The following is a 19,136-nucleotide window of genomic DNA, read 5'->3' as shown; positions in this document are numbered from 1 at the left end:
CCCCCGGGGGGTGGCCCCTGGAATGGTTTGGTAAGTGCCAAAGCAGCTCCGGGGTATAAAACATCTTCCCCAGACACCCTGTCCCCTGAATTTCCTCCCTTGTGAGCCTCCACATCACTTGGTCAAGAGCGCTTTCCCCTGGAAGGTGGATCACAGCCAGAATGTCAGGCGAGCTCTGTCAGAATCATGCCACAAGGAGAGAACATGGGGAGCTTTCAAGTTAGTCAGTACCTGGAGATATGGGGCACGTGGCCCTCAGAGAGGGCACACAAACACATGCCCCTTCCCATACACCTTGCCCTCCCCACGTCTTCCATCCAGCTGTTCCTGAGTTATATTCTTTTATAATAAACGGGTAGTCTGTTGATAATATTGATCCTGCTCACTGGAAAGCAATGGACTTCCTGGAGCTGTGCTGCCAGGACCCTCCTCTTCAGCCTACCCTGGGCTGCCCCATTCAAACATGCCTGGCTTCCAAGTTCTGGTCTAGGCTGAGGCTGTGCTTTGCATCTCTTTGGCTTTTAAGATATTGAAATATATCCCTATTTCCCATTTAAGGCTAAAGACTTCATTAAAACATCCTTTTCAGAAGGAAGGAAGAGAAAGAAAAAAGAAAGAAGGAAGGAAGGGAGGGAGGAAGGAAGGAAGGAAAGGAGGAAGGAAGGAAGGAAGGAAAGAAGGAAGGAAATGGTTTTGCAGTCAGAAGACCCAGACCAAGTCACTTTACTGCTCCGGAGTCTTATTTTCCTCATCTCCCAGAGTGACTGTCAGAATATGTGCAATACATTCAGTAATAGTCTAACAGTGCACATGAAGTCTCTCACAGGTGGATGTGCTAAAAACAAAGCATGCTGTCTTCTCCACTTGCCCCTCCAGCTGGGCTCTCCTTTCTCTACCTGGGGAGGCATCTGGGCTTCTCTGCTCTCTGGCTTCAACTTGGAATTGGCTGATGGAAGCGCTGGCGAAGATTGGTGTCTAAAGGAAGAGAGAGGGGTTGGGTGTTTATCACCCTGGCTCCCTTTCTCCTGCCGGGCTGAGTTGACTGTGTTGAGTTCATTTACTTAAGGCCCCAGCTCCTTTCCTGCACTCCTTCCCCACTCCTTCAGGGCTGTGGCTAGTCCCTGGGTGCTCTTCATCCCTAACACTGCCAACCCCTTCAGAGGGCTCTCTGCTTCCTGCTGGAACCCCCCACTGCAGAAAGAAGGATAGACCAAAGGATAGACCAGCTTTGGGGAAGTCTTCAGAGGTGGGGGGGTGAGAGCCCAGCTGGGAGAGGAGTCTGCAGTGCTGCCTGTCCAGCCGAACCCTGTGGAGAGCAGCCCTAGTTGAGGCCTTGCTGCCCCAATCTTCCTCCTGAATCTTTCAAGATCAAGGTCTTGTCTAGCCAACTTTGTTCTACCAGCCCAGGTGTCCAGGCTCTAGGACCCTGACTCACACTAGTAAACTCATCCTGGACCAACTGATATGCCCCAAACTAGCATACTCATTGATCCTGAGAAAGATACAGGCTGAGTAGCAGGAATCCTGAGGTCAACTGGTCAGGAGCTTCTCTTTCAGGAATCAGTATTATTATTATTAACAATAACAGTGACCAGATACTGAGTGCCTACTATGTGTCTAGAAACTAGGACTTTCATTCCTTCATTCAGCAAATATTTATGAAGGGTCTACTAGGAGTTCCCTGGTGGCCCAGTGGGTTAAGGATCTGATGTCACTGCTGTGGCTCGAGTTCGATCCCTGGCCCAGGAACTTCTGTATGCCACAGATGCAGCCCAATAAAAAGGGGGTCTACTATATGCCAGGTACCATTCTAAGCCCTGGGGATACGGCCACGAACACAACACATAAGAACACTGCCCTCTTGGAGCCCTAGGCAATGGGCGTCTGTAGCCCTTAGTTAGTCCCCAAATAAAAGTACTGAGGTCCAGAAAGTTGCCAAAGGCTTTCAGCTGGCAAGCGGCTGAGCCAAGATTTGAACCTATGCTTCCCAGCAGGAACCATCATCTTAGAAAGCTACAGAAGGAACTGGGGGCAGTTTGGGAAGAGCCAAAACCAACTGTCCAGAAAGAGAGAGGACCTGGGAGGAGGATGCCTTGAGTTTGGGGGCAGGGCTGCAAAGCTCCCATCTGTATTCCAGATGCCTGCTGTGACTAAAATATAGGATCAGGGGCCCAGGGTGACACAGCCTGGGAAGGATGCTCTTAGAAACGATGCTCCTAGTTATTACTTCTTTGTAATTTCCTTCTTGACGTAAAATTTGTGAGTCACAGTCTCAGAACTTGTCTAGGTTTCACAATCCACATGAATGATTGCAGACACTGTTGTGACTCCTGCCAGCACATTTTCAACAGTCATTTCCCTCTGCTCCTCCCCTCCGTTTGGGGCATCGGGGATTTCTTTTGCAGGGCTGGTAGGAGCAAGGCAGGGAAAGGTAAGTGCAAGACCTCACTGGGCCACTCAAGGGGCGTTTGTATCAAGGGTTTGTTTTGGTCAGAGTTCCTTCTCCCCAAGCACAAGCAGACATCCATTTCGTTGAGCACTTACCATGGGCAGACAGTGGATTAGTCCAAGTTGCTCAATGGTTAACAGCAAACCCTGGACTGACAGGATTTAAGTTCCAGCTCTATCACTTTCTGGCTGTGTGACTTTAGGCAACTCAGTTTACCTCTCTGAGCCTCAGTTTCCTTATGGGTGAAATGGTGGCAATTGTAGTGCCTTGCTGACAGGGCCGTTATAAGAATTAAATGAAGCAACACATCTAAATGCTTGGAAGAGGACATCGCATATTGTGAGTGTGTAAAAAAATGTTAACAGTCATAACCATCAGCAAACACAAGGAGGGAAATACACACATAACATGTTCACATCATATTTGCATATTTATGATAATAACGCAATTGTGAAACAGATGGATACTCATGGCAATCAGTTTTATCCCTTACCTGTGCTCTTCGGTATTGACACAGTGCCCTCGTTTAGCATTTAGAATTCTCTAGGTCGGAGTTCCCATCGTGGCTCAGTGGTTAATGAATCCGACTAGGAACCATGAGGTTGCGGGTTCGATCCCTGGCCTTGCTCAGTGGGTTAAGGATCCGGCGTTGCCATGAACTGTGGTGTAGGTTGCAGACGCAGCTCAGATCCTGCGTTGCTGTTGCTCTGGTGTAGGCCTGTGGCTACAGCGCCAATTCAGTCCCTAGCCTGGGAACCTCCATATGCTGTAGGAGCAGCCCAATAAATGGCAAAAAGACAAAAAGACAAAAAAACAAACAGAATTCTCTGGGTCCTCAGCTCTTTGAGGTCTCAGTTCAAATATTACCTGTTTATGGGAATGTAAATTGGTATAGCCACTATGGAAAACAGTATGGAGGTACCTTAGAAAACTATACATAAAACTACCATATGACCCAGCAATCCCACTCTTAGGCATATGCCCAGACAAAATTTTCCTTGAAAAAGATACATGCACCCACATGTTCACTGCAGCACTATTCACAATAGCCAAGACATGGAAACAACCTGAATGTCCATCGACAGATGATTGGTTAAGAAGATGTGGTATGTATACACAATGGAATACTACTCAGCCATAAAAAAGAACAAAATAATGCCATTTGCAGCAACATGGATGGAACTAGACACTCTCATACTAAGTGAAGTCAGAAAGAGAGAGACAAATACCATATGATTTCACTCATATCTGGAATCTAATATAGGGTACAAATGAACTTTTCCACAGAAAAGAAAATCATGGACATGGAGAAGATTCTTGTGGTTGCCAAGGAGGAGGGGAGGGAGTGGGATGGACTGGGAATTTGGGGTTAATAGATACAAACTACGGCCTTTAGAATGGATAAGCAATGTGATCCTGCTGTATAGCACTGGAAACTATGCCTGGTCACTTGTGATGGAGCATGATAATGTGAGAAAAAAGAATGTATACATGTATACGTGACTGGATCACCTTGCTGTGCAGCAGAAAATTGACAGAACACTGTAAATCAGCTATAATGGAAAAAAAAAAGAATAAACAAATAAAACCAAAAAAACAAAAGCAAATATTACCTGTTTAGTTGGCATAGCCACTACAGAAAACAACATGAAGTTTCCTCAAAAAACTCTGGATAGAGTTACCATATCCTACTCCTGAGCATATACCCAGACAAAACTATAATTTAGAAAGATACATGTACCCCTATGTTCATAGCAACACTGTTCATAATAGCCAAGACATGGAAACAACCTAAATGTCCATCAACAGATGAATGGATACAGAAGATGTGGTACATATATACAATGGAATACTACTCAGCCATAAAAAAGAATGAAATAATGCCATTTGTAGCAACATGGATGGAAATAAAGATTATCGTATTAAGAGAACTCAGAAAGAGAAATAAAAATACCATATGATATCATGTTGTGTGTGGAATCTAAAATATGACACAAATGAACATATCTATAGAACAGAAAAAGACTCATGGACAAGGAGCACAGACTTGTGGTTGCCAAGGTGGAGGAGGTTTGGAAAGAGCTGGACTGGAAATTTGGGGTTAGCAGAGGTAAGTTATTACACGCAGGGGATATACAACAAGGTCTTCCTGTATAGCACAGAGAACTATATTCAATATCCGATTAAACCATAATGGAAAAGAGTATTTCATTTATTTATTTATTTATTCTTTTTAGGGCCACACCGACCACATATGCAAGTTCCCAGGCTAGGGGTCGAATCAGAGCTACAGTTGTTGGCCTACAGCACAGCCACAGCAATGCCAGATCCAAGCCGAATCTGCAACCTACACCACAGCTCATGGCAATGCCAGATCCTTAACCCACTGAGTGAGGCCAGGACTCAAAACCGAGTCCTCATGGATCCTAGTCGGGTTCGTTAACCACTGAGCCACAACAGGAAGTCCTGGAAAAGAACATTTTAAAAGACTGTATATTATATATGTGTGTGTGTATATATATATAAATTGAATCATTTTCCTGTACAGCAGCAATTAACACAACACAGTAAATCAACTATGCTTCAAAAACAATCATTTTTTTTCTTCTGTCTTTTGCCCTCGCCTGTGGCACAGCCTGTGGAAATTCCTGGGCCAGGGATTGAACCCACACCACAGCAGTGACCCAAGCTGCTGCAGTGACAACACTGGATCCTTAACCCACTGTGTCACAAGAGAACTCTTTAGAGGATCTCTTTAAAAATCACTTTCAGGGAGTTCCAGTTGTGGCGCAGTGGTTAACGAATCCGACTAGGAACCATGAGGTTGCAGGTTCGGTCCCTGCCCTTTCTCAGTGGGTTAACGATCCGGCGTTGCCGTGAGCTGTGGTGTAGGTTGCAGACGCGGCTCAGATCCAGCGTTGCTGTGGCTCTGGCGTAGGCTGGTGGCTGCAGCTCCGATTCGAGCCCTAGCCTGGGAACCTCCATATGCCGCAGGAGTGGCCCAAGAAAGAGCAAAAAGACAAAAAAAAAAAAAGAAAAAGACAAAAAAAAATCACTTTCAAAAAAAAAAGAAAAAGGAGTTCCTGTCATGGTGCAGCAGAAAAGAATCCAACTAGGAACCATGGATTTCGGGTTCAATCCCTGGCCTCGCTCAGGGGGTTGGGGATCTGGCATTGCCATGAGCTGTGGTGTAGGTCACAGATGTGGCTCGGACCTGGTGTTGCTGTGGCTCTGGCATAGGCCAGTAGCAACAGCTCTGATTAGACCCCTAGCCTGGGAACCTCTATATGCAGCAGGTGTGGCCCTAAAAAAAAAAATCACTTCTTTAGAGGATCCTATCCAGCCACCTAATCTAACCAGAAATGTGCTCTGTCTGTCTCTACTTTGTCACTGTTTTTTTTGTTGTTGTTTTTTTTCCCCCAGGGCCACAGATGCAGCATATGGAAGTTCCCAGGCCAGGGGGCTGAATCGGAGCTATAGCTGCTGGCCTATGCCACGGCTGCATCTGCAACCTACACTGCTACACTGTACCCACTGAGTGGGACCAGGGATTGAACCGTCATCCTCAAGGATACTAGTCCCATTCATTTCCACTGAGCCATGACAGGAACTCCTACTTTGTCACCGTTTTCATTTTCATCATAAACTTACATTTATTTACTTCCTTACAATCGGCCTCTCCCATAGAAATGTGAATTTCCATGACAGCATGAGCCTGACATCCTGGTCCCTCCTCAATTCTCAAAGCCAAGTACAATGCCTGGCACACAATAGACACTTAAAAAAATACTTGCTCAGGGAGTTCCTGTTGTGGCTCAGCAGAAATGAATCCAACTAGAATCCACGAGGATGTGGGTTTGATCCCTGGCCTTGCTTAGTGGGTCGGGGATCTGGCATGGCTGTGAGCTGTGGTGTAGGTCTCAGGTGCGGCTCAGATCCCGAGTTGCTATGGCTGTGGTGTAGGCCGGCAGCTGTAGCTCCAAATGGACCCCTAGCTTGGGAACTTTCATATGCAGTGGGTACGGCCCTAAAAAGAAAAGAAATTGTTCAAAGAAGAACAACCCATAAATCTGATCTTCCCTCTACCCCTCTTGAGGTACCAGGAGCTCCTTTTTACGGAGGAAAGTGATGGAGGCTTGGGAGGCAAGATGGTTGGGTGTTTAGCCTCAAGCTCGCCTGGCTTCGTCACTGAACTGTGTCCCCGAGAGCAAAGGGATGCGGTGGTAATTATCAGCTGTGACAACCAGAGCTGTCTGCCCTCCGCTCCACTCCTGGTACTGCATGGTGGAGAGACAGCATCTGGCCTATAGCAGGGGGCCCGCTTCCCAATTCTATTGCTGATTCGCTGGGTGACCATGCGTGGGCTGCTTCTCCTCACTCAGCCTCAGCCTCCCCTCTAGAAAATGAAAGTGGTAGAACGGATCAGAGGGTTTTTTCAAAAACTGAGATATAACTCATAGCACAAAAGATCAAATGTTTTTTAACTTTCTTTTGTCATGGAATCTTTTCTTCTGAACTCAAATTTTATAGGAAGTCTCAATATGTAAACAAGAGAAAAGTGGGCCTGTTTGGAGGCGTGGGGGTGGCCTGAGAAGCCCAACGGCTTAGTGTACCCCTTATTTCCACCACACTCCCCCTCCCCACACTCAGGGCTCCCTGAGGCACCCCTCAGAATCCCTGCCCTCGGAGGAACCCAGTTTGAAAACCACTGGACAAGAGTCACTGTCTAGGATCCCCCCCAAGGTGCAGGAGCCCTGGGGAGAAGGGAGAGGCCTGTGTGCTCCCAACTTGCAGATGGGAGTTGTTCCTTGAGCTGCAGTCCAGCTGCCTCCCCAGGGTCATGAGAAAGAAGGCAAGGGCAGGCTTAGGGCGCAGGAAGTGAAGACGGCCAGCTGGGAGGCAGTGACAGGCGCTGGTACCATGGCCTCCTGGATGGGCCAGGTGACATCACAACCCCAGGAAGCAGCTGCCCGAGAGGCCCTCGCTGTCCCCCAGGCCTCCTCTGGGAAAATCAACCACCAGCTGTTGCAGTCCTCTTCTCACTCGCTCGCTGTTGTGAATTTTCCCCTCCTGAACCATCACCTTCATTCAGCACAGCAGCCACTTCCTTTCGTTGATGACCTACTATGTGCCAGAACTGCAATTGTGGACCCCTTCACGGACCAGCTCATAGTGGCATGAATTCCCTTACGTCATTTAATTCAACCATCACATCAACATTACCAAGTAGGGACCAGTACCATCCCCATTTTACAGATGATGAAACTGAGGCTCAGAGGGGCAAGAGATGGCACAAGTTTACCTAGCTAATAAATGCCAAAGCCGGAATTTGAACCTGGTTCTGTCTGACTCCATCTACACTCTCATGAGTTATCACATTGTCAGATTCAAAGCCAAACAATGGGAGTTCCCTTGTGGCACAGTGGGTTAAGGATCCAGCTTTGTCACTGCAGTGGTCTGGGTTCAATCCCTGGCCTGGGAACCTCCACATGCCATGGGTACACATCAAATTGGAGCTGCCGCTGCCAGCCTACACGCCATAGCCACAGCAACACTGGATCTGAGCTGCATTTGCGACCTACACTGCAGCTTGCGGCAACTCCGGGTCAAACCCACATCCTCACAGATACTATGTTGTGTCCTTAAGCCCCTGTTGTGTCCTTAACCCCCTGAACCACGATGGGAACTCTCTCAGTTTCTTTAATTGATGATTATTCTGGGCCTTTATTCAGGCCAAGTCTTAGGACTCATGGAAAGGGCTTAACACACTCCCTGGCACTCAAGATGTTACCTGTTACTGTGACTGTCCTATTTTACAAAGAAGGAAACAGGCTCAGAGGAGGAAAGTCCGTTAACTGAGACCATAGCACAGGTAGGTGCCAAAGCCAGGCCTGTGAGACCCCAGAGTCAAAGCCATTTCTCCCAAGTCCTGAGTTTCTTAGCCAGGACTGCCCTCTTGTTCAACCCCTGTGATTTTCCTAGGGCTTCTGTAAAAAACGTGATGGCTTAAAGCTACAGGAATACATACTCTCGCAGTTCTGGAGACCAGCAGGTCAAAGTCAAGGTGTCATCAGGGCTAGTCCCTCCAGAGGCTCAGAGGGAGCATCTGTTCCATGCCTCCCTTGCAGCTTGTGGTGGCTGACTGCGATCTTTGATAGTCCTTGGCTTGGGGCTTCATGACTCCAATCTCTGCCTCTGCCTTCCCTTGGCCTTTTTCCCTCGGCCTTCTTCCCTCGGCCTTCTTCCCTCTGTGTCCCAAATCTCGCCTTCCTATGTCTTCTAAGGACATCAGTCCTTGCATTTAGGGTCCACCCTGAATGTAGGATGAGCTCATTTTGACATCTTCACCTTAATTATATCTGTAAATACTCTATTTCTAAATAAGGTCACATTCACAGGTACAGGAGTTAGACCCTGACATGCCTTTTTAAGGGGTATATTTAACCATCACCATTACCACCCCCACTTCAGCAAATCTTCATTGACCATGAACGACGTGCCAGCCAGGGGCACTGCAGGTGTATTTCATTTTTGAGGCCACAGTCTAGTGGGAGAGGCAGACACACACAGGTGACAGCAGAATGGTTTTTAAACCAAGTGTAGAAATAAAGCATATGGGCCCACAAAAGAGAGCAAGTAACAGTATCTGGGGTGAGGTGAAGCAGGGAGCGTGACGTGTGTCCTATCAGTCAGCAGCTCTTTATTAGGCACCTACTATGTGCAAGATATTTTAGGGGAAAAAAAGTATATATATGAAAAAAAAAAGAGTAGGAGAATGAGCCTGAACTTTGGCTTTGGAGGCAGAAAGCCCTTTCATGCAGGCTTTAATCTATCTGTGCCTCAATTTCCTCATTTCTAAAATGGGAATTCTAATAGCACTCGCCTCCAAAAGTTATTGTTAGGGTAGAGTGTAATCACTCAGGCATTCAGTCAGCAAATATTTATTGAATATTTTCTATGTGCCAGGCACATCATGTACAGGAAGGGGCTAGCCTGGCATCAAGAAAGCATTTAATAAATGTCAGTTCTTGTCCTCTTTCCCCTGATTCACAAGTTACGTACAAGTTCAGGACAGAAATACGAGAGAGGTCACCAGGCAGGACCAGCTAAAAGCCAAGTGAGGAGCATGGGATCTGTGGTTAGAAATAGTGAAGACCTGGCCAGATAGGTCGGCAAACACATCCTGGGGGAAGTGGGCTTTTAAATCAGACCCTGGAGCACAGATAAGAAGGAAAGGAGGGAAGAAACTCCAAGCAGTGATCATGATGGGAACTGGGGTGAGATTTCTTAGGAAGAAAAGTAGGTTTGGGCCAGATTGTGACTTTTCTGCAGGATTCTAGGGGGCAACTGAAGCATCATGAAAGACAAGTTTTCTAAATTTAAAATTAAAAAAAAAATCAAGGGTAAGTACACGAGAATATACTTAACCATATCACATGCATTTGCATTTCCTTAAATTTTGCTCCAACTTTAGTGTCATTTTTTATGCAGGCCATTTCCTATAGGGAGTGGTTCCCTATGTTTCCACTACGTTTCACTTGTCCGATTTTCCCACTCCACCAAGCTCCTTGAAGGCAGGGGCTGGATCTTCGCACCAGCACCTCCTTCATGCTCAGCCCAGTGCTTGGCATTTCGTCAGTGCTCAATAAGAATTTCATTGAATGAATAAATTACTTTGAAGCTTTTGTTTTACATAAGAGCATAACATGGTGAATGGTTTGCTATAATTCATGGAACTAGGGAAAGTGTAATATTAATAGCACAATACCCAGGCCGGGTAAGATTGTTTAGTTGAAGACAGCTACTGCAACGACCAGCCCAGAATGTAGTAGGACAGAGCCATACCTAAATGTATGAACCCCCAGGCTGTGCTGTAAACCCATCAGGCTGTGTTGCTTTAAACTCAGGGTCAGCCAACCAAAGGGGATGCAAAAGACCTTACACAGGCTACAGCTTGAGACTTTAAATAGAACAGAAAGGGAATTCACAGGACTCAACCTTGTCTTCTGGCTGGAGTCCCTGAGGCCTGAGGATGCTGGCTGGGCTAACTCTAGGTTGAGATAAGAAACAGCAGCTTCTTGAAGGTTTATTTTGTTTTTGGAGCCACCAGATCCAGTGGGTGGATTGTGCCTTGAAATAGAAGCATCTCGAAAGGCCTGCGAATCATTTCTTTGCGCTGGCCGGCAAGGTTTCATATCCTGTTCTCAGAGTTACCTTGGGTGCTGTGTGCGTGTGTGCATGCACGGGTATGCGTGTGTATTGTTTTCAGGGGCGTTTGCTTAGGATTTGGTTTTGAAACTTTTACTTTCTTTTAATAGGCTTTTTTTTTTTTTTTAAGCTGGAAGAATTTTTCAAATGGCTTTTGCGAGAAAGTTCAGACCCTGGAATGACTAAGTCTCTGGAAGAATTTGGACTTTGTAAAAGGAATTTGTTTGTATTTGGTCTGAATCACCCAGTCACTGATTTCTGCAGCTAGAAGATCTTTGGGGAAGTTTTAGGTCAACCCTCTCATTGTACTGGGGAAACTGAGGCTCGGGGAGGGAAAGGGGTTCAGCCAAGGTCACACACATTCTCAGTGGACATGATGGGACTGAAAGGCAGGTTGACTCCTGGAGCCAGATTCGGGTTTGCAAGAGGCTCTCAAGCACCCGGTCTACATTTAGGTGGGCACATTAACAAGAGCCATAAAGGAAAAAAAGAGAAAGAAGATTCTGGAGAGTCAGAACCCACCCAGTACAGGCCGTAGGAGGACAGTGAAAGGAAGGAACGTATGAAGATACATACCTTGGATGCATTACCTCATTTAATCCTCCCCAGGGATTAACTATTAGAGCATTAGTTCTCGACCAGGGTGCAAGGTGTCCCCAGGGGACATTTGGCAAGGTCTGGAAACATTTTTATTAGGAGGGGAGGCTGCCCTTGGCATCTCATGGGTGCAGCCAAGGATATGCCTTAACATCTTATGATGTGCAAGAGAACCCTCGCAACAAAGAATTATCTGGCCCCAGATGTCAACAGTGCCGGAGCTGAGAAACTCTGCTATATAAAGGGCACTCTTCTATAGCACAGCCCCATTTAACCGCCGAGAAAGCTGAGTCTCAGAGGTACAATCACTCACTAGCTGTGTCCTGGGCAAATGACTTAACCTCTCTGTGCCTCAGTTTCTTGCTCTATAAATAGAGATCCCAGTACTTCTGTCAATGGTTGTTATGCTGATTATATAAATTAATATTCATAAGCCACTTAGACCAGTACCTGGCACATATTAAATTTTAAATGAGTATTTGCAGACAAAAATAGTAAAATAAAAATAAACAAACAAACCTGTTCAGAATAAGTGGAAGAATTGTAATGAAAGCCTAAAGACACTTAAGGGGGTGGGAACTGGAAGACGGAAGACCTTCTGGCAGTCTGGCCATGAGGTTTTCCTTCTCAGGTACTGCTGCCTTAAATGCAACTTCATCTTTTTATGTTGATGTGATATGCACTGTTAAACATGAATATCTTCAGCAAGTCTGACATGGTAAGCCACGATCATTCATCAGTAATTGCTCAGGATACATGAGTTCAGCTCCCTCCATTACAGCAAGTCAGCCCATGGCTCCCTTTCAGGACTCCTCAAGCAGGCCTCCAGACTAGACCAACCCCATGCCCTGCCCCTCCTTGCACCCCACTTCAGGGCCTGCTCCTGGTCCTCCCACCTGCAGCTCTGATGGCTCTTTTACCCAGCTGGTCTTAGTCTCCTTTCTTTTCCACTTGACCCTCTCATCCTGTCCTATATCAGGGCTCAGATGCCTCCACTGGCTGCTGACATCTGCCACATCTCTGAGTGGTTACCATGTACATCCTCCAAGACCTAGCTGCTCAGTCCAGCTCTCTCAGCGAGCCCTGGGAAGGCAACCAGGCAGAGGAGTGTTATGAGAGCAGATGGAGGAAAAGCCAAAGCAAGGATCACCCATGCCTCCCCTCTGCCTGGGCCCACGTTATAAGCCTATTCCCTATACAATAGGTGCCACTTCTTTTTTTTTTTTTTGTCTTTTGTTGTTGTTGTTATTGTTGTTGTTGTTGTTGTTGTTGCTATTTCTTGGGCCGCTCCCGTGGCATATGGAGGTTCCCAGGCTAGGGTTCGAATCGGAGCTGCAGCCACCGGCCTACGCCAGAACCACAGCAACGCGGGATCCGAGCCGCGTCTGCAACCTACACCACAGCTCACGGCAACGCCGGATCGTTAACCCACTGAGCAAGGGCAGGGACCGAACCCACAACCTCATGGTTCCTAGTCGGATTCGTTAACCACTGCGCCACGACGGGAACTCCAAGGTGCCACTTCTTGAGCATCCTCAGCTAAGGGTCTTACATACTTACAACAGCTCTTACCAGCTGTGCGCCACTCCCCCATCCCTAAGAGATGCCCATTTAAACTCTGTTCACTTTCTATTACTGTGATACAAATTACTACAAACTTAGTGGCTTAAAATGATACAAATTTATTATCTTACAGTTCTGTAGATTGGAGTTCTCCTGTGCTGCAGTGGATTAAGGATCTGGCATTGTCACTGTCATGGCCTGGGTTGCTGCTGTGGCGTGGGTTCAATCCTTGGCCCAGGAACTTCCACATGCTTCAGGCACAGCATCTCCCCACCCCCTCCAAAAAAATAAGTTTGAAAAGACTCTCACTGGGATAAAAGCAAGCTGTTTGCAGGACAGTGTTTCTTTCTGAATGCTTTAGAGGAGAAGCCACTTCCTTGCTTTATCCACCCTCTAGAAGTTGCCAACATTCCTTGGTTTGTGGCCCCTTCCTCCATTTTCTTTTCTTTTTTTTCTTTTTTTTTTTTTTTGGCCGTGCCAGTGGCACGCAAATGTTCCCAGGCCAAGTATGGAACCACACCAGAGCAGTGACGATGCCAGATCCCTAACCACTAAGCAACCAAGGAACTCCCTCTTCCTCCATTTTCAAAGCCAGCAACATGGCACCTCTCTGACCTTGTTTCCATTGTCACATCTCTGAATCTCTTCTTCTGCCTCCCTCTGCCACTTTTAAGGATACTTGTGATTACATTGGAGCCAACAGAAAATCCAGGACAACCTCCCTATTTTAAGATCAGCTGGATTGTTATGATCATTATACAACTACAGATGTGATAAACTCATTTGAGTAATAAAGAAAAAAAAAAAAGATCAGCTGATTAACAACCTTAGCTCCATCTGCAAACTTGATTTCCATTTGTCATGTAAGGTAACATATTCACATGACATATTCATGTCCCAGGGATTAGGATGTGGATACTTCAGAGCAGCCATTAATCTGTGTACCTCAGTAACCAACAGGGAGTGGTGGGGACCATGGCAATCCAGAGAGTACTCCTTTTAAAGGGAGTACCCGCTACTCAGCCCTAGTTGAGTACATCAGGCACAAATAGAGGTTCAGTGTGACTGGATCTGCCAATAGTTCAAATGAAGCTGGAAAAATCAGATTTTCAGGTGAAAATTTCCAATTATGAAATCACTGGGCAGGCCCAAAAAAGAAAAAGAAATTCTCACGGGCTAGATATGGCCTGAGGCCATCCAGGTGTGACCTCCAGGTTCGCCTCCACCCTATCAGCCACTCAGCCAAGGTGAGATGATGAGATGTCCTCTGACTTTTACAGGCTCTGTACCCTGCGGGGGGTTGAGGAACCAGCTGGGCCTGGAGGTGGGAGGAAACGTGGTCAGGAGCATAGCAGATACTGGAGGGGGTGCCTCGGGGGAAAGTTTAGAGGGAGAAGGGACCAACCATTTCCCTAAGGGACCAACCATCACCTGCAAGAAGCAGTGGTGCATCAAAGGGTACAGGAAACCAGGCAGAAGCTGACCTGAAGAAATCAACCAGACTGAGGTAGGCTTTATGCCTTGTGGCTTCAGAACAAATCAAGCACACCCTTTCTAATTTCAAAAGGTATCAGTTCTTCCCTTCCCCCTGAAAACACAATAATGCTGGCTGGCTGTGTGGAGAGACTGGCAGGCTGAAGGGATGGCAGGGGTGGGGGTGAGAGGGAGCCTTTTCACCCTATGACTTTTCTCGATGCTTTTCGAATTTTGAACCAGGTGAAAGTGTTACCAGTTTAAAACCTTGAAAGCCTTTTATTTATTACAAAAACTTAAAATACAGTAGCTTATGTTAAAGGTAAAAACATGAATGCAGTTGTCATGGCGATTCCACTGCCCCGCCACAAAGATGAGATGTGTGACCTCATAACTAGAAGGTTTAGAAAGGGGAAATGTGAATAATGTTAATAGGAGCTCCCTTGTGGTGAAGTGGGTTAAGGAGCTGGCATTGTCACAGCTGTGGCTCAGGATCCATACCTGGCTCAGGAAATTCCACATGACATGGGTGTGGCCAAAAAATAATAAAAGTTAATAAACTTGGCAATTACTTTGGACCCATCATCTTAAGTGCTGCTTTTCCTTATCCTCACACACCAGGACTTCAATAAACTAGACTGGCATCTTAAGTTCTACTCTTTTTTTTTTTTTTTTGTCTTTTTAGGGCTGCACCCAAGGCACATGGAGGTTCCCAGGCTAAGGGGTAAATCGGAGCTATAGCTTCTGGCCTACACCAGAGCCACAGCAATGCCAGATCAAAGCCATATCAGTGACCCACACCACAACTCACGGCAACACCAGATTCGCAACCCACTGAGCAAGGCCGGGGATCAAACCCGTGTCCTTGTGGATACTAGTCAGATTCATTTCTGCTGAGCTGCAATGGGAACTCCTTAAGTTCTATTTAATTGCATCCTGAATGGCAAAGAACTAAGGCTCTAAAGTTTGTCAGCTTGCCCCTTCCACATTGGAGACCTTGAGCCAACATATTTAACCTCTCAGAGCCTCAGTTTTCACATCTATAAATTAGGGTAATGATGAAATCATGATACCAATTTCATGGGTTGTTACAGAGATTCATGAGTTAAAGCACTCAAAACAGCACAAAATCAGTGTCCAAAAATGGAAACAGCACAAAATCAGTGTCCAAAAATGCTGACTTAGTATTTAACTATTTTTGCTATTCTCTTTAACTTTGTTTCTTTTGAGTGGGGTAATTATTAAAACCATAACAACTTAAGACATTTAATGTATATGGCCGAAAAATGAAGTTCATTTGGTCCCCCAAATTCTTACAACCACACTCTGAAGGAAATACCATTGTCTCCATTTCATAGATGAGGAAACTGAAGCCTGGAGAAGGTAAGCAAGTTGCTCAAGGACAACTGAGTTTGGAGACAGAGAAGCTAGAGACTTGGACCATGAATCCAAGATTCCAGATCCCATGAGTTTCCATTCAAGTCTGTCCTATGCTGTGATTATATGGTGTGATCACAAAATAACAGGGCTGAGTGGGACAGTTGGATTTCAGTTTGTTAGTTTGGTCTGGGGACAGCCCCTCCCTTGTCATGGCCCCAGATCCAGTAGATTCCAAGGTGGGGGTGAGGTCAGGTCTCTGGCTCTCATTCTGGTCTCAGTTTTGGAGCCAAGTTCCTCTCTCCCCTGGGAGGGAGACAGGGTTGAGGAGGGGGTGACAGAGCATGGGGACTGCCACAGATGACCTTGGCCCAGCTGCTGCCTGTGCTTTCTCACGAAAGAGGCTCTCCCAGTGTCCCAAATCCACCCCCGGCCCTCCGTCATCTCCCTGTGACCCTCGTCATCTAAAGAGCAGTTGTTGCAGCTTGAAAACATGTCTGGCACCAACCTTGGGAATTACATGTCCAGGAACGATGGAGGGCACTGCCCAAGCAGACTTCAGGAAGTGAGAGAGTCCAGCGATCAAGAGCACAGCTTTGTAGGTTTCAAACCTGGCTCCTCTACTTCCCAGCTGAGTAGCTGTGGGCTTCACCTGTCTGAGGTTTCCACACCTGTGAAATGGGATCACCAGAGTATCTATTGAAAATGTGGCTGATATGTTTTCCTTCTTTGTTTTGTTTTTTTCTGGCCATACCCTGGCATATGGAAATTCTCTGGCCAGGGATTGACTCTGAGATGCAGCTGCAGCAATACCAGATCTTAAACTCACTGTGCCACAGCGGAAACTCTGGAACACTTTTTATTTATTTATTTATTTATTTATTATTGGTTTTGTTTTTTTTTTTTAGGGCCACACCTGAGGCATCTGGAGGTTCCCAGGTTGGGGGTCAAATCAGAACTACAGCTGCCGGCCTATGCCAGAGCCACAGCAATGAGGATCCGAGCCACATCTGCAACCTACACCACAGCTCACAGCAACGCCAGATCCTTAACCACCGAGCGAGACCTGGAATTGAACCTGAAATCTCATGGTTCCTCGTTGGATTCGTTTCCACTGCACCAAGATGGGAACTCCAATTATAGAATATTTTTATCACCCCTCCAAAAAAACCCCTGTACCCATTAGCAGCCACTCCCCTTCTGCCTCTCAGCCTGAGGCAACTAATCTACTTTCTACGTCTATAAATTTACCTTTTCTGAAAATTTCACATAAATGGAATTATGCTCTATGTGGTCCTTTTTGTCTTGCTCCTTTCATTCAGTCTAATCTTTTTGAGGCCCATCCATGGTTGTATACATCAGTAGTTTGTTCCTTTTTAAATTGCTGAATAATATTCCATCTCATGACAATAATACCACATCTTGTTTACACATAATCAATTGATAGATATTTGGGTCATTTCCAATTTTTGGCTATAATGAACAATGCTGCTATGGATATCCCCTCTACAAGTTTTGGGGTAGACACGGGTTTTCATTTCTCTTGGGTAAATACCTCGAAGAAACACTGAGTCATATGGTCAATTTATGTTCAACTTTTTAAGAAACTGCCAAACTGTTTTCCAAAGTTTTCCATTCCCATCAGCAATATATGGGCATTTGTTGAGAGAATTAAAGGAGATAACACAAAATACTTAGCATTGGAGTTCCCGTCGTGGCGCAGTGGTTGACAAATCTGACTGGGAATCATGAGGTTGCAGGTTCGATCCCTGGCCTTGCTCAGTGGCTGAGGATCTGTCATTGCCATGAGCTGTGGTGTAGGTCACAGACATGGCTCAGATCCCTTGATGCTGTGGCTCTGGCGTAGGCTGGAGGGTACAGCTCCAATTGGACCCCTAGCCTGGGAACCTCCATATGCCTCGGGTGCGACCCTAGAAAAGACAAAAAAAAAAAAGTACTTAGAATTGTGCCTGGTCATAGCAAATCTTCAGTAAATGATAGCTGATATTACTAGAAGCCTTACTAGAAGTTCCCATTGTGGCTTAGTTGGTTAAGAAACCAACATAAGCTTTGTGAGGATGCAGGTTTGATCCCTGGCCTCGCTCAGTGGGTTAAGGATCTGGCATAGCCACAAGCTACAGCTTCCATCCGCCCCTAGTTCAAGAACTTCCATGCCGCAGGTGCACCCCTAAAAAAGAAAAAAAGAAAAAAAAATAGAGGTCTTAATGGAATCAGGTTAGTGATAGCAGCCATAGTACTGCTGCATTCTTCCTTGAAAAGAAAGCGGATTTCTAGGAGACAGTCCCTTGGAAGTATTAATGCCCACATTCTTTATGCTCTTAGCCTAGCATTCAAGGCTCTCCACATACCCTACTTTCATCCACCTATTAAGTCTTGGCCAGCATTCACCCTACTTTCTAGCTTCTGCCCAGCCAAGCTAATTAGCACCTTTGCTCACACCATTCTCTGCCCTCTCCTTCCTGCCTTCTTCCTGCCTTCTCCTCCAGCATCAAAATCCCACTTAGCCTTCAAGACTCAGCTCAGGGAGTTCCCACTGTGGCTCTGCAGGTTAAAGGCCTGACATAGTCTCGGTAAGGATGCAGGTCCGATCCCTGGCCTTGATCAGTGGGTTAAGGATCCAATGTTGCTGCAAGCTGCAGCGTAGTTTGAAGATGCAGCTCAGATCTGGTGTTGCTGTGGTTGTGGCATAGGCCCCAACTGTGGCTTTAATTAGACCTCTAGCCTGGGAACTTCCCTATGTCGCAGATGTGGCCATTAAAAAAAAAAGACTCAGCTCCGGTGTCCTTTCCTCTTCAAGGTCTCTCTTGAACTTCTAACTAGATAGACCAGCACTGTCTGATCAGTTACCACTGGCCATAGGTGGCCATTGAGCACCTGAAATGTGTCTAGTCTGAACTGAGGTGTGCTGAATTATGAAGCAGACACCATATTTTGATGAATTTGCATGAAAAAATAATATAAATTAATAGGACTTGTGGTATTAATTACATGTTCAAATAATATATTGGGTATATTGGGTTAGGTAAAACAATTATCAAGGTTAATTTCACTTATTACTTTTTAAAAATGTGACTGCTAGAAAATTTTAAATTACGTATGTGGCTCACATTTGTGGCTGAATGCTAGTTCTGCTGGACAACATTGGTAACGACCATCAATATCCTAACAGCCGCTATTTACTGAGCACCTAATTTCTTACATTGTTACATCTGCCATCTGACGTAACGCTTAGTGCAATCCTGTGGGGTAGATATTATGAATATCTCCTTTTTGCAGATAAGGAGACAGAGGGAGGGTGTGACCTCCCCAAGGTCACACAGATGGACACTGGCAGATTCAGGATTCAAACCCAAGTTATCTGCCTCCAAAACTCAGTCTTCCACGAGATTTTGCTGCACAGTCTACTCAAGTACCAAGGGCTTTGGGGGGGGTCTCGCTGGGGTGTCTT

At 46.0% G+C, this 19,136-nt stretch overlaps 1 long non-coding RNA gene across 1 annotated transcript in view; it reads right to left on the bottom strand.

The window, feature by feature from the left end:
• LOC125134386 (uncharacterized) overlaps window positions 1-16,336 on the bottom strand; it is a 41,267-nt gene extending 24,931 nt beyond the window's left edge. The window contains exon 1 of the long non-coding RNA XR_007136623.1: window positions 16,176-16,336. This is a non-coding gene — a long non-coding RNA (uncharacterized LOC125134386). The remainder of the gene's footprint in view (window positions 1-16,175) is intronic.
• Between the last annotated feature and the right edge of the window lie 2,800 nt (window positions 16,337-19,136).

The sequence above is a fragment of the Phacochoerus africanus genome, chromosome 8 (genome assembly GCF_016906955.1).
Source record: "Phacochoerus africanus isolate WHEZ1 chromosome 8, ROS_Pafr_v1, whole genome shotgun sequence".
NCBI classification, from domain to species: Eukaryota; Metazoa; Chordata; class Mammalia; order Artiodactyla; family Suidae; genus Phacochoerus; species Phacochoerus africanus.
Note: the sequence above shows the minus strand (reverse complement) of the source record. Positions and strands in the feature narration are given on the sequence as shown.